This window comes from Protopterus annectens, chromosome 1.part1, assembly GCF_019279795.1.
Source record: "Protopterus annectens isolate FY-2018-M chromosome 1.part1, PAN1.0, whole genome shotgun sequence".
In the NCBI taxonomy this organism is placed as follows: Eukaryota; Metazoa; Chordata; order Ceratodontiformes; family Protopteridae; genus Protopterus; species Protopterus annectens.
The window spans coordinates 1,951,145,942-1,951,161,803 of NC_056726.1; the positions used below are offsets into that span (position 1 = coordinate 1,951,145,942).

The 15,862-nt window shown below is 45.5% G+C and overlaps 1 long non-coding RNA gene across 1 annotated transcript; it reads right to left on the bottom strand.

Moving 5' to 3' along the window:
- Positions 1–1,877: 1,877 nt before the first annotated feature.
- On the bottom strand, positions 1,878–13,695 carry LOC122813020. Its single transcript, XR_006366623.1, has 3 exons — positions 13,683–13,695; positions 11,544–11,549; positions 1,878–2,008 (listed from the first exon to the last, which is right to left on the bottom strand). It is a non-coding gene; the product is annotated as an uncharacterized LOC122813020 (long non-coding RNA).
- Between the last annotated feature and the right edge of the window lie 2,167 nt (positions 13,696–15,862).

Sequence of the window (15,862 nt, forward strand, 5' to 3'; positions counted from 1 at the left end):
TATGGTAGGTACAAAACTGTACTATGTTCATAGTGTTTCACTGCTGCAGTCATTACACTTGGGTTGAATCCCAAAGCTGAGGAAGGGTGGCTGGTTATATAGAGGATTTGGGGTGGCTATGAGGCCCTGCAGCACTACAGTGGCAAAGCCAGCTCTGGATTTAGAATAAAGAGGCAAATGATAATGTTTGGTAAAGGTGTGCACTGAACTCCAAGTTGCAGCTTCCAAGATATCTTTGGTAGGTACACCTCTAAGGTAGGCAGTTGAAGTGGCTGTTGCCCTGGTGGAATGTGGCCTAATGTTGCTAGGTACAGGTTTTCCTATGCTGTGTGTAGCAGAAACGGATACAGTGTCCTATCCACTTTGAAACTGTCTGCTTTGAAATAGCCTTTCCCTGTGATCCTGCAGCATATGCTACAAACAATTGCTTAGTTTTCCTGAAAGCTTTTGTTTTGTCCAGGTAGAAACGCAACTGTCTGTGTATGTCCAATGAATGCAGAAGTCTCTACCCTTTATTCTGGGGATTTGTATAAAAAGTTGGCAAGTGAATAGCTTGGTTAAGAGCCACACTGGATACCACCTTTGGCATAAATGAAGGGCTTGTTCTTAAAGAAACCCTGTCTTGGTGAAAAATGATGAAAGGCTCCACTGCCATTAGTGCCTGTAACTCAGACTCTTCGTGTTGAGGTTAATTCCAGAAGCAGAGCAGTTTTCCATGTGACATTTTAATTCTGATGAATTTGCTGGTTCGAAAGGAGGCAAAGTTAGTTTTTCCAAGACAAAATTGAGGTCCCAAGCTGGTGCTCTCCGGGGCAGTCATGTTTTTAGACCCTCTGAGGCACGGTTTTAGCAATGGATGAGAGAAAATAGGAGGATCTGTGTTGTAATGAGCAGAGATGGCAGAGGCGTAGAGCTTAATGGATGAAAAGGATAGGACTTTTTCCAGCATCTCAGTTAAGTATTATATCTGCGTAATATTTAGGACAAGAGGGTCAAAGCTTTGAGCCTGGTTCCAGAATCTCTCCCACTTTTCTGAATAGAATTTCCTGGTGCTAGGCCTCCTGACCTCCAAAATGACATCCATAACAGTTTAGAGCGAGATGTTGTCTGCTTGACTAAGGAATCTGCCATGCAGCCAGGTTTAAAGTTTTGAGCTGGCTGTGCAGGATCCAATTGTTTTGTTGAGTCAGAAGATGCGGAATTTGAGGTAAAATCCATGGTGGGCCTTGAGCCAAGTTCTTTAAGACTGGGTACCAGTGCTGGCGTGGCCAGTCTGGGGCAATCAGGATCACTTTTGGCTTTTCTTGTCTGGCTTTTAGGAGTACCTTTGAAAGGAGAGGCAGTGGTGGGAAGGCATACACTTGTAGGTTTTTCCAGCTGAACGAGAGAGCATCCACTTTCCATGCTTGTGTGTGGTAAGTCCTTGTGCAGAATTTTTGTAGTTGGCAATTCATTGGGGAGGCAAACAGATCTAGGTCTGAGCTCCACCATTTTTGTGTTATGCTGAATATTTGTGAATTCAATTACCACTCGTGAGGATCCATGATGTTTCTGCTCAAGTAGTCTGCCAGAGTATTTCTTTCCTGGCAGGAACTGTGCTTGCAGATGAACTTGATAGGTTAGAGCTGTGCTCCACAAGGTCATAGCCTGTCTGCAGAGGGGATAAGAATGAGTATCCCCTTGCTTGTTTATGTACCACATAACTGTGGTGTTGTCTGTCTTTAGTAATAGTTGTCCTGGATGCAGAAGGTCCTTGAAAGCTGTTAGGGCATTTTGTACAGCTAGCATCTCTTTTCGATTAATGTGCAGATGTATTTGGTCTGCTGCCCACTTGCCCTGAATGCATTTTCCTGCCATGTGTGCTCCCCAGGCGTAATCCGAAGCATCTGTTAGTGTCTGCCTGGCTGTGGGTAGAGTGAAAGGCTGTCCCTTGTTGAGGTGACATGCCTGTGCCCACCATCGAAACTCCTGTTGTAGGCAGGGAATAAGTGAAATTACTGCTTCCAAACTGATAAGTGTAGAGTCCAAACACTTTAGGTACCATTGTAATTTCCTCATATGCAGTCTGGCATATGGTATTAGTAGTATGCAGGACGCCATGAACCCCAAGGCCTGCAGAATTTTTCTTGCAGGGAGTTGGGTTTTTGTTGCCATCAATTGAAAGTACTGAGTCAGTTGTCCTTGCTTATCTGGGCCATTGTATTCAAGCTGGCACCCAGGAATATCATCTCTTGTGAGGGCACTAGTTTTGACTTCTTTTCGTTTACTGTGTACCCTAGGCAAATTAGCAATCTTTTTACAAACGGCAGATGCTTTAGAAGAATGCCCTTGCTCTCTGCTTGAATAAGGCAGTCATCCAAGTATGGATATATTTGAATTCCTTTTTGTCTGCAAAATGCAATTACTGGTGCCAGGCATTTTGTGAAGACCCTGGGCGCAGTTAAGCCAAAGGGCAGTGCAGAGAATTGATAATGCATTGAACCAGCTATGAATTGGACGTATCTTCTGCAATTTTGTCTGATAGGGACATGCAGGTATGCCTCTGATGTCCAAAATAACAAGCCAAGCCTTCTTGCCCAGCATGGAAAGAAGCTGCTGTAGTGTCAACATTTTGAATTTCGGAACATCCAGGTTAGTATTTAGAGTAGAAAAGTCCAATATGGGTCTCCAGGCTTTGTCCTTTCTGGGGACCAGGAAAAGTCTCGAGTAAAATCCTTGTCCCTGTTGCACTTTTTGAATAGCTCTCATGTCCAGGAGGGCTGTGATTTGTTTTTGTGCCTCTGCCCATTGATTTTGTGGCAGGTCTGGCATTCCTTTTAGCCTTGGTAAAGTGTGAAAGTGGAACCTGTAACCTTGAGACACAATATTCAGAACCCATTTGTCTTGGGTGATTATATGCCAATTTTGTGAAAAAAGTGCTAATTTTCCCCCCCAAGGGAGCTGCCAAAAGGCAAGTGCTTAGCATTTGAAGGGGAAGTCATTGGGAATGTTTCCTATACGGTTGTGACTTGTCTTCCCCTCCTTTTGGGGTTAAAGCAGCCCACTGTCGTGGTTTGCAAGAGCCTTGGAGCTGAGACCTGCCTCTTTGTGGTCTGACACTGGAAAGGACCAGTTTTTAGAAGGCCAATTTCTGCTAAATCGAGGAGGCTGTACCTGTAAGAAATCCTTCACTGTTTGCATAGATTTTGCCTTATCCTCCATTTTCTTTAATACCTCTTCTGCCTTAACACCAAATATGATATCCTGCTGTAAAGGTGCATCCAATAATTTTGCTTTAACATGATCAGGTAAACATTGTTCTTTTAACCAAGCATGCTTTTGAATCACCGATCCTGTAACTGCTGCTCTACAATAAGCCTCTATTGAATCAAAACCACATTGCAGAGTATGTTTTCCCACTTGTTCTGCTGCATGCAATAAATCCTGCATTTCCTTATAGTCAGGATGTTCTGAACTTGTAAGCATTTTCTGTTTTAACAGAGACATTAAGTATTGTTGGTATTTAAGCATGTGAAACTGGCAATTTAAGGCCCTCACTGCTAAAGTTGCATAAGTGTAAACTTTCTTCCCCCATCTGTGTAATGCTCCAGAATACCTGTCAGAGGGAACTGGATTTTTAGCAGTGGAAGCCTTTACCCCTTTGGGACCCGGAGAAATAGTTTCTGGGTCAGCAACAGGGTTTTTATAAAGAAATTTGTGAGAGTCGGGGACTCTGTAGTACCTGTCTGGTTTGACTGGAGCAGGGGGCAAAGAATCAGGATTTAAACTTGATTCAGAGAACACATCATCCACAATATCCAACACTGGCTGAATAGCAAGAGGCCTGTGCTGAGGCAATAAAAGAAAGTCAGAGCCTTTTCTTGAATTCTTAGTAATCCTGGCCCTCCCAATGGAAATGCTCCCTCATGGTATGTAAAGTTTCCCCAAAAGAGTAATCCTCAGGAGGAGAGGCTGAAGGAATTGACTCTTCAGCATCAGAATCCTCATAGGGGGGTAAAGAGTACCCCTGGTCTGAAGAGGAATCAGAAGAAATGGAAACCTGGTCAGAGGAATCATAGTCTGTATCCTGCCTAGGCCTTTTATCAGGAGGGGATGGGAACCCCTGATCAGAGTAATTAAGTCTTCGGCCATTTTGAGCATCTGTTTTTTAGGCATGGAGGCCTGTATAGGGGAATGCTGTACTTGCTTCTTTGTCTTTAATGGAGTTTTAGACTTGGCTGTAGTTTTAATGCTAAGCTGTGAAGGTCTGAAAACGCCCTCAAGCCGATGCCTGCTCAGCGGCTCCAGACCCATCCGAGGGGTTAGTTTCCATAGGCCCAATACCTTGAGTTTCCAGAGGCCTAGCCACCTCTATGTGGGAGATGGAGGCGGCCTGTGGCTCTGAGGTAGCGGGTGTCAGGGGCTGCGAATGTGCCTCACTGAGAAACTGCGAACCAGTGACTGGCCTAGAAGAGGCTTCATAGTCTGTTTTGGGCCTCTGATGCCTGTCCTTATCCTTGTCTTTGCGTTTTTTTGTGTATTCTGGGCTTTGCGTTTTTTTTGTGTATTCCGGTCATCGGTTGTTCCGATGGCATGGTATAACTGAACCTGCGGCCAAAGTAATGTCGAGCAAAGTCAAACCGACGTTTAATAGTGCGCTTGTTAAATCTAGCACAAAACCGACAACTAGTGACATCATGGTCTGGGCCTAGGCATGGAATATAGTAAGAATGAAAATCCTTATGAGGTATTTGCTTCCCACAAAAAATACAATTAACTTTTACTGACATTGGTCTGAGGCAAGAAAAAGTTTCCCCAACAGGGTACTTAGTTTTACTGAAGACTTCGGTTCTGAAATTCGAATTGAAAATTTCAGGAGTCGGCCGACCAGCACTTGCGAACTGCTTTTGCTTCGGGCACCGTGCGGCAAGAAAGACCGAAGAAAATGGCGTCTGCTGCATCTTGTATACCTCTGGCGCACTGATGTCAGGGAAGAAGCGACAGCAACAGACGCCGGACCAAGACTTGGGTTATCCTGCCGTCTGGCGGTCCCGCAGTCGGCCAGAGTTCCAAAGCGTAATGACTGCAGCAGTGATACACAATGAACATTGTAGATATTTTCTGCAAGAGTCCCTGATAGGGATGTGCAGATAGGATTCCTTTATGTTTAGGGTGGCTAACCAGGAATCTTTGGACAGCATAGGGAGAAGCTGCTGAAGGGGGGAGCATTTTGAATTCTACCACCAGGAAGGTGTTTAGAAAGGAAAGATCTAAGATTGGGTGCCAGGTGCCCTCTTTTCTGGGTACCAGGAAAAGTCTGGAGTAAAACCTTTGATCTATCTGTTCTGCAGGAACAGGCTGAATTGCTCTTATGGAGAGCAGGGATTAAACTTGGTTTTGTGCCTCTGCCCACTGGTTTGGAGGAAGGTCTGGGAACCCTTTTGGGTATGGCAGCATGCAGAAATAAAAATTGCACCCCTGGGACACTGTTGAGGACCCATCTGTCTTTGGTGATGGAGGTCCAGTTTTTTGCATAGTGGGCAAGTTTTCCTCCTAGGGGTACGAGCAATTGGGCAGAGGTGAGGAGTGGAATTGAGAAGTCATTGTGAATTCTTTCCGTAAGGGGATGGCTCAGCACTCCCTGTTTTAGAAGTGGAGGAAAGTACAGTTTTGTACCTACCATAAATGTAGATGTCCAAACAGGATAGCATCTGCAGTCCTAACAAATGGGTTGTCCTGTCGTCAGGCAGCCCTTCGGTCGGCCGGATTCCAAAGTCTGGGTCTGGCCTCGGCTGGTGTCGCACTTCACCCGACGTCATCTCTCCTGGTCTTCGGGTATAAAGGCATCAGCAGACGCCATTTTCCTCAGTGTTTCTTGCCCCAGATGCCAGTTGCCCTCTTGGAAAACTAAATTTTGGATAAATGCCAATGTTTCCAAAAAAAATAGTAGGCAAACACAAAATAAGCATGTATGTACATATATACAAACAAATGCACCATAAGAGATCCCCCCCTAGCTAGCTATTAGGAGGGTAAGTACCCTAGGAGTACCACAGAGGGGAAGGAGGGTGGGTAATCCTGACTGCAGATGCTATCCTGTTCGGACATCTACATTTATGGTAGGTACAAAACTGTACTATGTCCCTCAAGGATGCATCTGCAGTCCTAACAAATGGGTAGAATACCATAGCCAAACTAGGGGAGGAGGAAGAAGAATTATGGTGTAGTTAGGATCCCTTGCAAGACAGCAGTGGCAAACCCTGCTCGGGATCTAGAGTATAAAGGTAAGTTGTAATGCTTGGCAAATGTATGCACGGAGGTCCAAGTAGCCGCCTCAATAATGTCTTTGGTAGCCACTCCTCGTAAGAAAGCTGTGGTAGTGGCTGTAGCCCTTGTAGAGTGAGGTCTTATGTTCTGTGGAATTTGCTTTCCATGGTAGGAGTAACAGAATCTTATGCAATTTCCTATCCATTTGGAGATTGTCTGTTTGGAAATTGCTTTTCCTTCCCTTCCTGTTGCATAGGCTACTAAAAGCTGGTCAGTTTTTCTATTAGCTTTGGTTCTGTCCAGGTAGTAGCGTAACTGTATGTACATCCAAGGTATGCAGCAGTCTTTCCCCCCTGTTCTGTGGATTGGGAAAGAAGGCAGGTAGGTGGATTGCCTGGTTTAGAGACACTCTGGATACCACCTTAGGCATAAATGTAGGATTAGTTCTCATGGACACTATCTTGATGGAAGATTAGGAAGGGTTGTACTGCCATTAAGGCCTGTAGTTCCGAAACCCTTCTTGCTGAAGTAATTGCCAGTAGGAAAGCAGTTTTCCATGATAGGTGTTGAAGATCTGCTGTTGCTGCTGGTTCAAATGGAGGGAGTGTCAATTTTTCTAGCACAAAGTTCAAGTCCCATGCTGGTAATGGTGGTTTCCTAGGAGGTTTTACATTCTTGATTCCTCTGAGGAACTGCCTGAGTAGAGGATGTGAGAAGACAGGGGGATCGAAGCTGTATTCTGCAGAAATAGCTGATGCATGTATCTTGATGGAGGAATAGGACAGGCCGGTATGGAGAAGCTCTGCCAAGTACTCCAGGATGTTAGCAATATCTATCTTTGACATCTTTTCCTCTTTCAGTACTTCAAATGACAAACCTTTTCCATTTTCCTGCATAGTTCCTTCTTGTTGAAGGTCTGCGGGCTTCAAGGATAATGTCTTTAACCCTTTGGGATAAATCTGGGTTAGTTGCTGTTATGTGATGTTCCAGGCAGTCAGCTGCAGAGTCTTTAGGTTTGGATGCATGATGTTGTAGTTGTTCTGAGTTGACAAAGGCATCAGGGGTAGTGTCCACATTCTCCCCCGAGACATGCTCCTCAGCAATGGATACCAGTGTTGTCTTGGCCAATTCGGAGCTATCAGAATTATCCTTGGACGTTCTTCTTTGATTTTCAGTAGTACCTTGTGCATCAAAGGAAGAGGTGGAAATGCATATGCTGTCAGGCCTTTCCAACTGAAGGATAGAGAGTCCACCTTCCATGCAAGTGGGTGGTATGTCCTTGTGCAGAATTTCTTGAGCTGGTGATTGAGTGGGGATGCGAACAGGTCTATTTGTGGCACTCCCCATTTCTTTGTGATGGCCTTGAAGATGTCCGGGTGTAGCATCCATTCGTGAGCATCCGAGGTAGTTCTGCTTAACATGTCTGCTAGGATATTTTCTTTTCCCGGTACAAATATTGCCTGTAACTGGATGTTGTAGCTCAGAGCCATATTCCAGAGGTCCAGGGTCATTCTGCATAGGGGATATGAATGAGTGCCTCCCTGTTTGTTGATGTACCACATGACTGTGGTGTTGTCTGTCCTTATTAAATGGCCTTCTTTGAGGAATGGTCTGAAATTCTGGATTGCTAGTTTTACTGCCAGCATTTCTTTTTGATTTATGTGCAGGTGCAGCTGGTCTGGAGTCCATAATCCTTGTATGCATTTGTCCAGCATGTGTGCCCCCCAGCCTAGGTCTGAGGCGTCCGTTGTGATGGTTTGGCTTGCTTGAAAGTTGTGGAAGGGCAAGCCTGGGTTTGACCGGCATGCTTGAGCCCACCATAGGAAATCTTGTTTCAGGCATGGGATTAGTGGGATTTCGGTTTCTAAGCTGTGCCTGTGTTGGGACCATAAATTCTTTAGGTACCACTGTAGCTTTCTCATATGCAGTCTGGCATGGGGGACCAGGATTATGCATGATGCCATGAAGCCCAAGGCCTGCAGTACTTTTCTTGCTGTTAGTTTGTTCTGCTTTGTTAATGCCAAGAAGTAAAGAGGGAGTTCTTGTTTTTCTGCAGTTAGGAATGCCATCTGTTTTACTGTGTCCAATTCCGCACCCAAGAATGTTCTTGTTTGGGATGGTATCAGTCTTGACTTTAGATTGACTGTGTATCCCAGGGCTTGTAGTAAGCAAATGTCTCTTTGTAAGTCTTTTGTCAGCTTGCTTTTGTTGTCCGCTTGTATCAGGCAGTCGTCCAGGTATGGATAAATTTGGATTCCCTGTAGCCTGCAATGAGCGATTACTGATGCCAGGCATTTTGTGAATACTCTGGGCGCAGTAGATAAGCCAAAGGGCAATGCTGAGAATTGATAATGCTCTGATCCTGCAAGAAATCTGAGGTATCTTCTGCAATTTGATCGTATGGGGACGTGCAGGTATGCCTCCTTGAGATCTAGAGTTACCAGCCAACACTCCTTGCCCAGCATGGGAAGAAGTTGCTGTAGGGTCAGCATTTTGAATTTTGGGACAATGATGAATGTGTTTAAGACGGACAGGTCGAGAATAGGTCTCCAACTTTTCTCTTTTCTTGGTACTAGGAAGAGTCTGGAGTAGAATCCTTTGCCCTGTTCTGTTAGTGGTACTCTTTCCACAGCTCTCATCTTTATTAATTGAGCTATCGGCTTTAGAGCTTCTGTTTTTTGATTTGGAGGTAGGTTTGGCATTCCTCTTTTTACTGGTAAGGTGTGGAAGTGAAACCTGTAGCCTTGGTCTATGGTCTGCAAAATCCACTTGTCTTTTGTGATATAGTGCCAATTTTTTGAAAATAAGGCTAACTTTCCGCCTAAGGGTGCTGCTATTTGTTCCCTGGTAGGCGGTGTCAGAGCCAAGTCACTGATTGTCCTGTTGCAGTGGTTGTGTCAGTGCCTCACTGGTTATTGCCTTGCCACTGTCGTCCTCTGTAGGCACCTCCTCTGGATTGATTTCTGCCTCTGGAACGTCTATTCCTGCCTCTCTGAGATTTAGAGGAGTCTGGAAAGGACCAATTTTTGGAAGGCCAGTTCCTGCTAAACCTTGGGGGCTGAACCTGTAAGAAATCCTTAACTGTTTGTACAGATTTTGCCTTCTCTTCCATTTTTTTCATTACTTGCTGAGCAGGAGTACCAAATAGACTGGCCTTATCCATAGGAGCATCTAACAGCTTTGCTTTAACATGATCCGGCAAGACCTGTTCTTTCAACCATGCGTGCCTTCTTATAACTGTGCCAGTCATGGCTGATCTAAATGAAGCCTCCAGTGCATCATAGCCACATTTTAAAGAATGGTTACTAACCTGCTGAATGTTATTTACCATTTCTAAAACATATTTCTTATCTAAGGAGTCATCAGAGGACAATTTCTTAGTTAACTGATCAAGCATAAACTCTTGGTATTGGATCATATGAAACTGACAGTTCAAAGCTCTAGCTGAGAGAGTAGCAGAGGTGTAAACTTTTTTCCCCCATCTCTCTAAGGACCTGGATTCCCTTTCAGAAGGGTGAGGGTTTTTTGCTGAGGTCGTAGCTACTGCCTTAGGTCCCTGGGAGATAGTCTCAGGGTCTGCAAGTGGGGCCTTGTATAGGTGGTGATGAGTGTCTGGTACCCTGTAAAACCTATCTGGTTTGGCAAGGGCTGGAGGTAAAGTATCAGGAGCAGTGCAAACATCATTAAAAGCATCATCCACAACAGGCAGAACTGGTGGTATAGCTAAGGGCCTATGCTGCGGTAAGTGTAGAAAGGTCCCAAGCCTTTTTCTTGAATCTGAGAAATCTTGTCCCTGCCATTGGAATTGTTCTCTCATGGCACGTAAGGTTTCCCCAAAGGAAAATTCCTCTGGTGGAGAGGCAGATGGAATAGATTCTTCAGCATCGGAATCTTCATAAGTAGAAAAAGGAGCCTCTGGATGGTCTGTAATGTCTGAGTCATCCGAAGAGTCATCTGAGGACACTGGCTCTGGGGGCTCTGCTCTAGGTCTCTTTTCTGGAGGCTGAGAGGCCCCGTCTGGGTGAGATTGGGATCCCCTAATTAAAGAGATGAGATCCTCTGCCAGAGTAAGCATTTGTGAACTGGAACTGGGCCTGTGTGAGGGGGGCTTAACAGGCACTGATTTAGCAGTTTTGGCTGCTTTAGCCCTGGCAAAGGCCTTAATAGACATGGCTGCAGGAGGCCTAGCAGCACCACGTGCTGGGGTAGAGACATCCAAAGGGATGGTGTCTGATAATTCAATAGGAACCACATTAGTAGGTAAAACTTCAGAGGCCGATTCAACCAGGGTAGCAGGGGCCTCGGTAGTAGTCATGGATTCGGCTGAAGATTGACCCGTTTGCTCAGTTTCGGCCGAAACAGAGACACTCGCGGTTTGCTTAACCGTGGTTTCGGCCGAAACCGCGGACCGCGAGTGTCAGTCTTTTTCTTTGCGTTTAACAATTTGAGAAGTCGGAGGATCCGACGGCATAATGTACGCAAAATCTGAGCCGAAAAACTGTTCAAACTCCGACCGACGCCTACGCGTTCGTCGGTTGAAGGAAGCACAGGCTAAACAGGCTGCTACGTTGTGGTCTGGGCCTAAACAAGGTAAGCAGTAAGAGTGGAAATCTTTATGAGGTATTTGCTTCCCACAAGTTAAACAGTTATTTACTTTTTCTGACAATCGGCTGAGGCAAGAAAGAGTCCCCAACGGGGTACTTAGCTTTTTAGAAGTCTTCGAAGTAGTATTCGGTAGTAGTAATCTCTGGATCTGACCGACCGGCACTTGCGAACAGCTTCTGCTTCGGGCGCCACGCGGCAAGAAAGACTGAGGAAAATGGCGTCGGCTGATGCCTTTATACCCAAAGACCAGGAGAGATGACGTCGGGTGAAGTGCGACACCAGCCGAGGCCAGACCCAGACTTTGGAATCCGGCCGACCGAAGGGCTGCCTGACGACAGGACAACCCATTTGTTAGGACTGCAGATGCATCCTTGAAGGACATCTCTATTGCTTACATCTCTGCATACCCTGAGGCTGTAATCTGGGGGGGGTCTGTTTCCTGTGGGTCTAGTTTGAGATGGCCTTGAGGGGACTGGAAAGGACCAATGCTTCGAGGGGCAATGCCTACTGAATCTTGGAGGCTGCACTTTGCAAAAAATATTTGCCTATACGCAGACTTGGCCTTTTCTTCCATTTTTTTTAGAACCTCTTCTGCTTTGGTGCCAAACAGAAAGGAGCATCCAGTAATCTTGATTTGACATGGTCTGGCAGGGTTTGCTCCTTAAGCCAAGCATGCCTTCTAAGTACAGAACCTGTGACTGGTGCCCTGCAAGAAGCTTCCAGTGCATCAAACCCACATTGCAAGGTATGCTTGCTGACTTGGCTTGCAGAATGCACAAGCTCCTGTAATTCTTTATTTTCTGCAGTCAGGAAAAGTAGATAGTTTTTGCTTAAGTTCCATGGAATGTTGCTGGTATTTCAGCATGTGGAACTGGCAACTCAATGCCCTGATGGTGAGAGTTGCAGAGGTGTACATTTTTTTGCCCCATCTGTCTAAAGCTTGGGAATCCCTGTCCGAAGGGAAGATTTTTGGCTGTAGTTTCTTTTAAGCCTTTAGGCCCTTGGGAGATTACCCCCTGTTCCCAGGAAATCAAACAGGTACTACAGAGTCCCTGGCTCTCACAGATGTCTTTTCAAAAATCCTACCGCTGACCCAGAGGTAAAGTATTAGGAGTTAGACTGGATTCCATAAAGACATCCACAACATCCAGAAAGTACAGTTTTGTACCTACCATAAATGTAGATGTCCGATAGGTATGCATCTGCAGTCATAACATATGGGTTGTCTGCCTCAGGCAGCCCTTCGGTCGGCCGGATTCCAAAGTCTGGGTCTGGCCTCGGCTGATGTCGCACTTTCCCCGACATCAGAGCTTCTGGGGTATAAAGGCATCAGCCGACGCCATTTTCCTCAGTTTTTCTTGCCCCAGATGCCAGGTGCCCTCTAGGAAGGCTAAATTTGGATAAATGCTGAAAAGTTCCAAACATTTGCAAATTATATACATGTATAAAAAAACAAATACACCATAATAGATTCCCCCAGCTAGCTGAAAGAGGGGTAAGCACCCTAGGAATACCACAGAGGGGAAGGAGGGTGGGTAATCCTGACTGCAGATGCATACCTATCGGACATCTACATTTATGGTAGGTACAAAACTGTACTATGTCCTTCAAGGATGCATATGCAGTCATAACATATGGGTAGAATACCATAGCCAATCTGGGGGAGGGGGAACTAAGAGAAGGATGGTGTAGTTAAGATCCCCTGCAGAACTGCAGTTGCAAACCCTGCTCGGGATCTGGAATATAAAGGTAGATTGTAATGCTTGGCAAATGTATGCACGGAGCTCCAAGTAGCAGCTTCTAAAATGTCCTTGGTAGCCACCCCCCGTAGTGGTGGCTGTGGCCCTTGTGGAGTGAGGCCTGATATTTTCAGGAACTGTCTTTCCATGAAAGGAGTAACAAAAGCGAATGCAATTTCCTATCCATTTTGAAATTGCCTGTTTGGAAATTGCTCTTCCTTGCACCCCTGTTGCATATGCTACAAAAAGTTGGTCAGTTTTTCTGCTAGTTTTTGTTTTGTCCAAATAGTAGCGTAGTTGTCTGTGTATATCCAAGGTGTGCAAAAGTTTTTCCCCTTTGTTCTGTGGGTTAGGGAAGAACATTGGCAAGTGAATAGCTTGGTTCAAGGATACCCTAGATACCACCTTTGGCATGAAAGTAGGATTGGTTCTTAGTGACACTATCCTGGTGAAAAATAAGAAAAGGTTGCACTGCCATTAATGCCTGTAACTCAGATACTCTTCTTGCTGAAGTGATTGCCAGAAGGAAAGCAGTTTTCCAAGATAGGAACTGTAGGTCTGCTGATGCTGCTGGTTCAAAGGGAGGCAGAGTCAGTTTTTCCAGCACAAAATTGAGATCCCATGCAGGTAGAGGGGGTCTTCTTGGAGGTTTAACATTTTTGATCCCTCTCAAAAATTGCCTGAGAAGAGGGTGAGAGAAGATAGGTGGATCCATGATGTATTCTGCTGAAATTGCTGAAGCATGAATCTTAATGGAAGAATAAGACAGGCCATTGTGGAACAATTCTGCTAAGTATTCAAGAATGTGTGCTAGGTTTGCCACTGACATCTGTGCCCTCTGATGTGCTCCAAATAAGATCTCTTCCATTTAGCTGAGTATGTCTTCCTTGTGGAAGGTCTGCGAGCCTCCAGGATAATGTCCTTCACCCTCAGAGATAAAACAGCTTGGTTGGGTTTTAAGGAATTTTCCAGGCAGTTAGCTGTAATGTTTTCAAGTTGGGATGCAGGGTTTTGAAATTGTTCTGCGTTAGAAGAGGCCATTGAGGAAGAGGCCATGAGTTTGCCTGAGACATGCTTCTCAATAGTGGGTACCAGTGTTGTCTTGGCCAGTCTGGAGCTATTAGTATCACTTTTGGCTGTTCCTCCCTGATCTTCAGTAGAACCTTGTACATCAATGGGAGAGGTGGAAAGGCATAGACTGTTAGGGCATTCCAGCTGAAAGAGAGAGTCCACCCTCCATGCTCGTGGGTGGTACGTCCTTGAGCAGAATGTCTTCAGTTGGTGGTTGAGTGGAGAGGCGAACAGATCTATCTCTGGCATTCCCCATGTCTTTGTTATAAGTTTGAAGATGTCTGGGTGCAGCATCCATTCGTGTGCATCCATGGTAGTTCTGCTTAAGCTGTCTGCTAGTGTATTTTCTTTTCCTGGTACGAATTTGGCCTGCAGCTGGATATTGAGATTCAGGCAAAGGTTCCACAGATTCACAGCCATCCGGCATAGAGGGTAGGAATGTGTGCCCCCCTGTTTATGTACCACATGACTGTGGTGTTGTCTGTCCTTATTAACAGATGTCCTTGTTGGAGGAAAGGTCTGAATGCCTCGATTGCATGCCTCACTGCCAGCATTTCCTTTTGGTTTATGTGCATGCTTAGCTGCCCTTGAGGCCATAGGCCTTGGATACGTTTGTCCTCCATGTGTGCTCCCCATCCTCGGTCTGAGGCGTCCATGGTGATGGTTTGCCCTGTTTTTGGTTTGTTGAAAGGCAACCCTCTGTTGGACTGGCAGGCCTGAGCCCACCATAGGAATTCCTTGTGAAGGCATTGAATGATTGGTATCATGGTTTCTAGACTGTGACTGTGTTGAGACCATACATTCCTCAGGTACCATTGTAATTTCCTCATATGCAACCTGGCATGTGGGATTAAAATTATGCAGGATGCCATGTAACCCAGGACCTGCAGGACTTTCCTTGCAGTAAGCTGTTTGTCTTGTCAGCATCATGAAGTAATCTGGAAGTTGCTTTTGTTTTTCTTCTGTGAGAAAAGCCATCTGGGTGATTGTGTCCAGATCCGCACCCAAAAAGGTTATCCTTTGGGATGGTACTAGTCTTGACTTTTGGATGTTGACCGTGTATCCCAAGGTCTGTAGCAGGTGTATGGCATAGGCCAAGTCCTTTAACAATTTTTTCTTGTTGTCCGCTTGTATTAGGCAGTCGTCCAGGTATGGATAAATTTGAATTCCCTGAAGTCTGCAGTGTGCAATTACTGATGCCAGGCATTTCGTGAATACTCTGGGCGCAGTAGATAAGCCACAGGGCAATGCTGAGAATTGATAATGCTCTGATCCTGCAAGAAATCTGAGGTGCCTTCTGCAATCTGGTTGGATAGGGACGTGCAGGTATGCCTCCTTGAGATCTAGAGTCACCAGCCAAGACTCCTTGCCCAACATGGGAGTAAGTAGCTGTAGGGTCAGCATTTTGAATTTTGGCACAATGAGATAAGTGTTCAGTGCGGACAGGTCGAGTTTAGGCCTCCATTGGTTTTCTTTTCTTGGCACAAGGAATAGTCTGGAGTAAAATCCTTGGCCTTATTCTGTAGATGGTACCCTTTCTATAGCTTTCATATGAAGTAATTTGCTGATTTGTCCTAAAGCCTCTGCCTTCTGGTTTGGTGGAAGGTTTGGCATTCCACCTCTTTTTGGCAAAGTATGGAAATGAAACCTGTATCCTTTGTCTATTTGCAATGTCCATGTATCCTTTGTAATGCAATGCCAGTTTTTAGAGAATAAAGCCAGCTTTCCGCCCAAGGGTGCTTCCAGTTGATCCCTGGTAGGCGGAATTAGTGTCAAGTCATTGTGTCTGTCCTGTAGTAGTGGTAGTAGTTGTAGCTGTTGCACTACTCCTCTGGTTGGCAGGCTGCCACTGACTGCCTCTGTAGGGGCCCTTGGATTGACCTCTGCCTCTAGGGCATCTGTTTCTGCCTCTCTGTGGTCTGGAGGTATCTGGAAAGGACCAATTCTTTGTAGGCCAGTTTCTACTGAACCTCGGAGGTTGAACTTGCAGGAAATCTTTAACGGTTTGCACAGATTTTGCTTTTTCTTCAACCTTCTTTAGAATCTCCTGTGCAGGGGAGCCAAATAAATGCTGTTTCTCCATTGGAGCATAGAGGAGTTTAGCCTTGACCTGGTCTGGCAAAGATTGCTCCTTCAGCCAGGCATGCCTACGAATTACTGCCCCAGTCATAGCTGATCTAAATGAAGCCTCCAGTGCATCA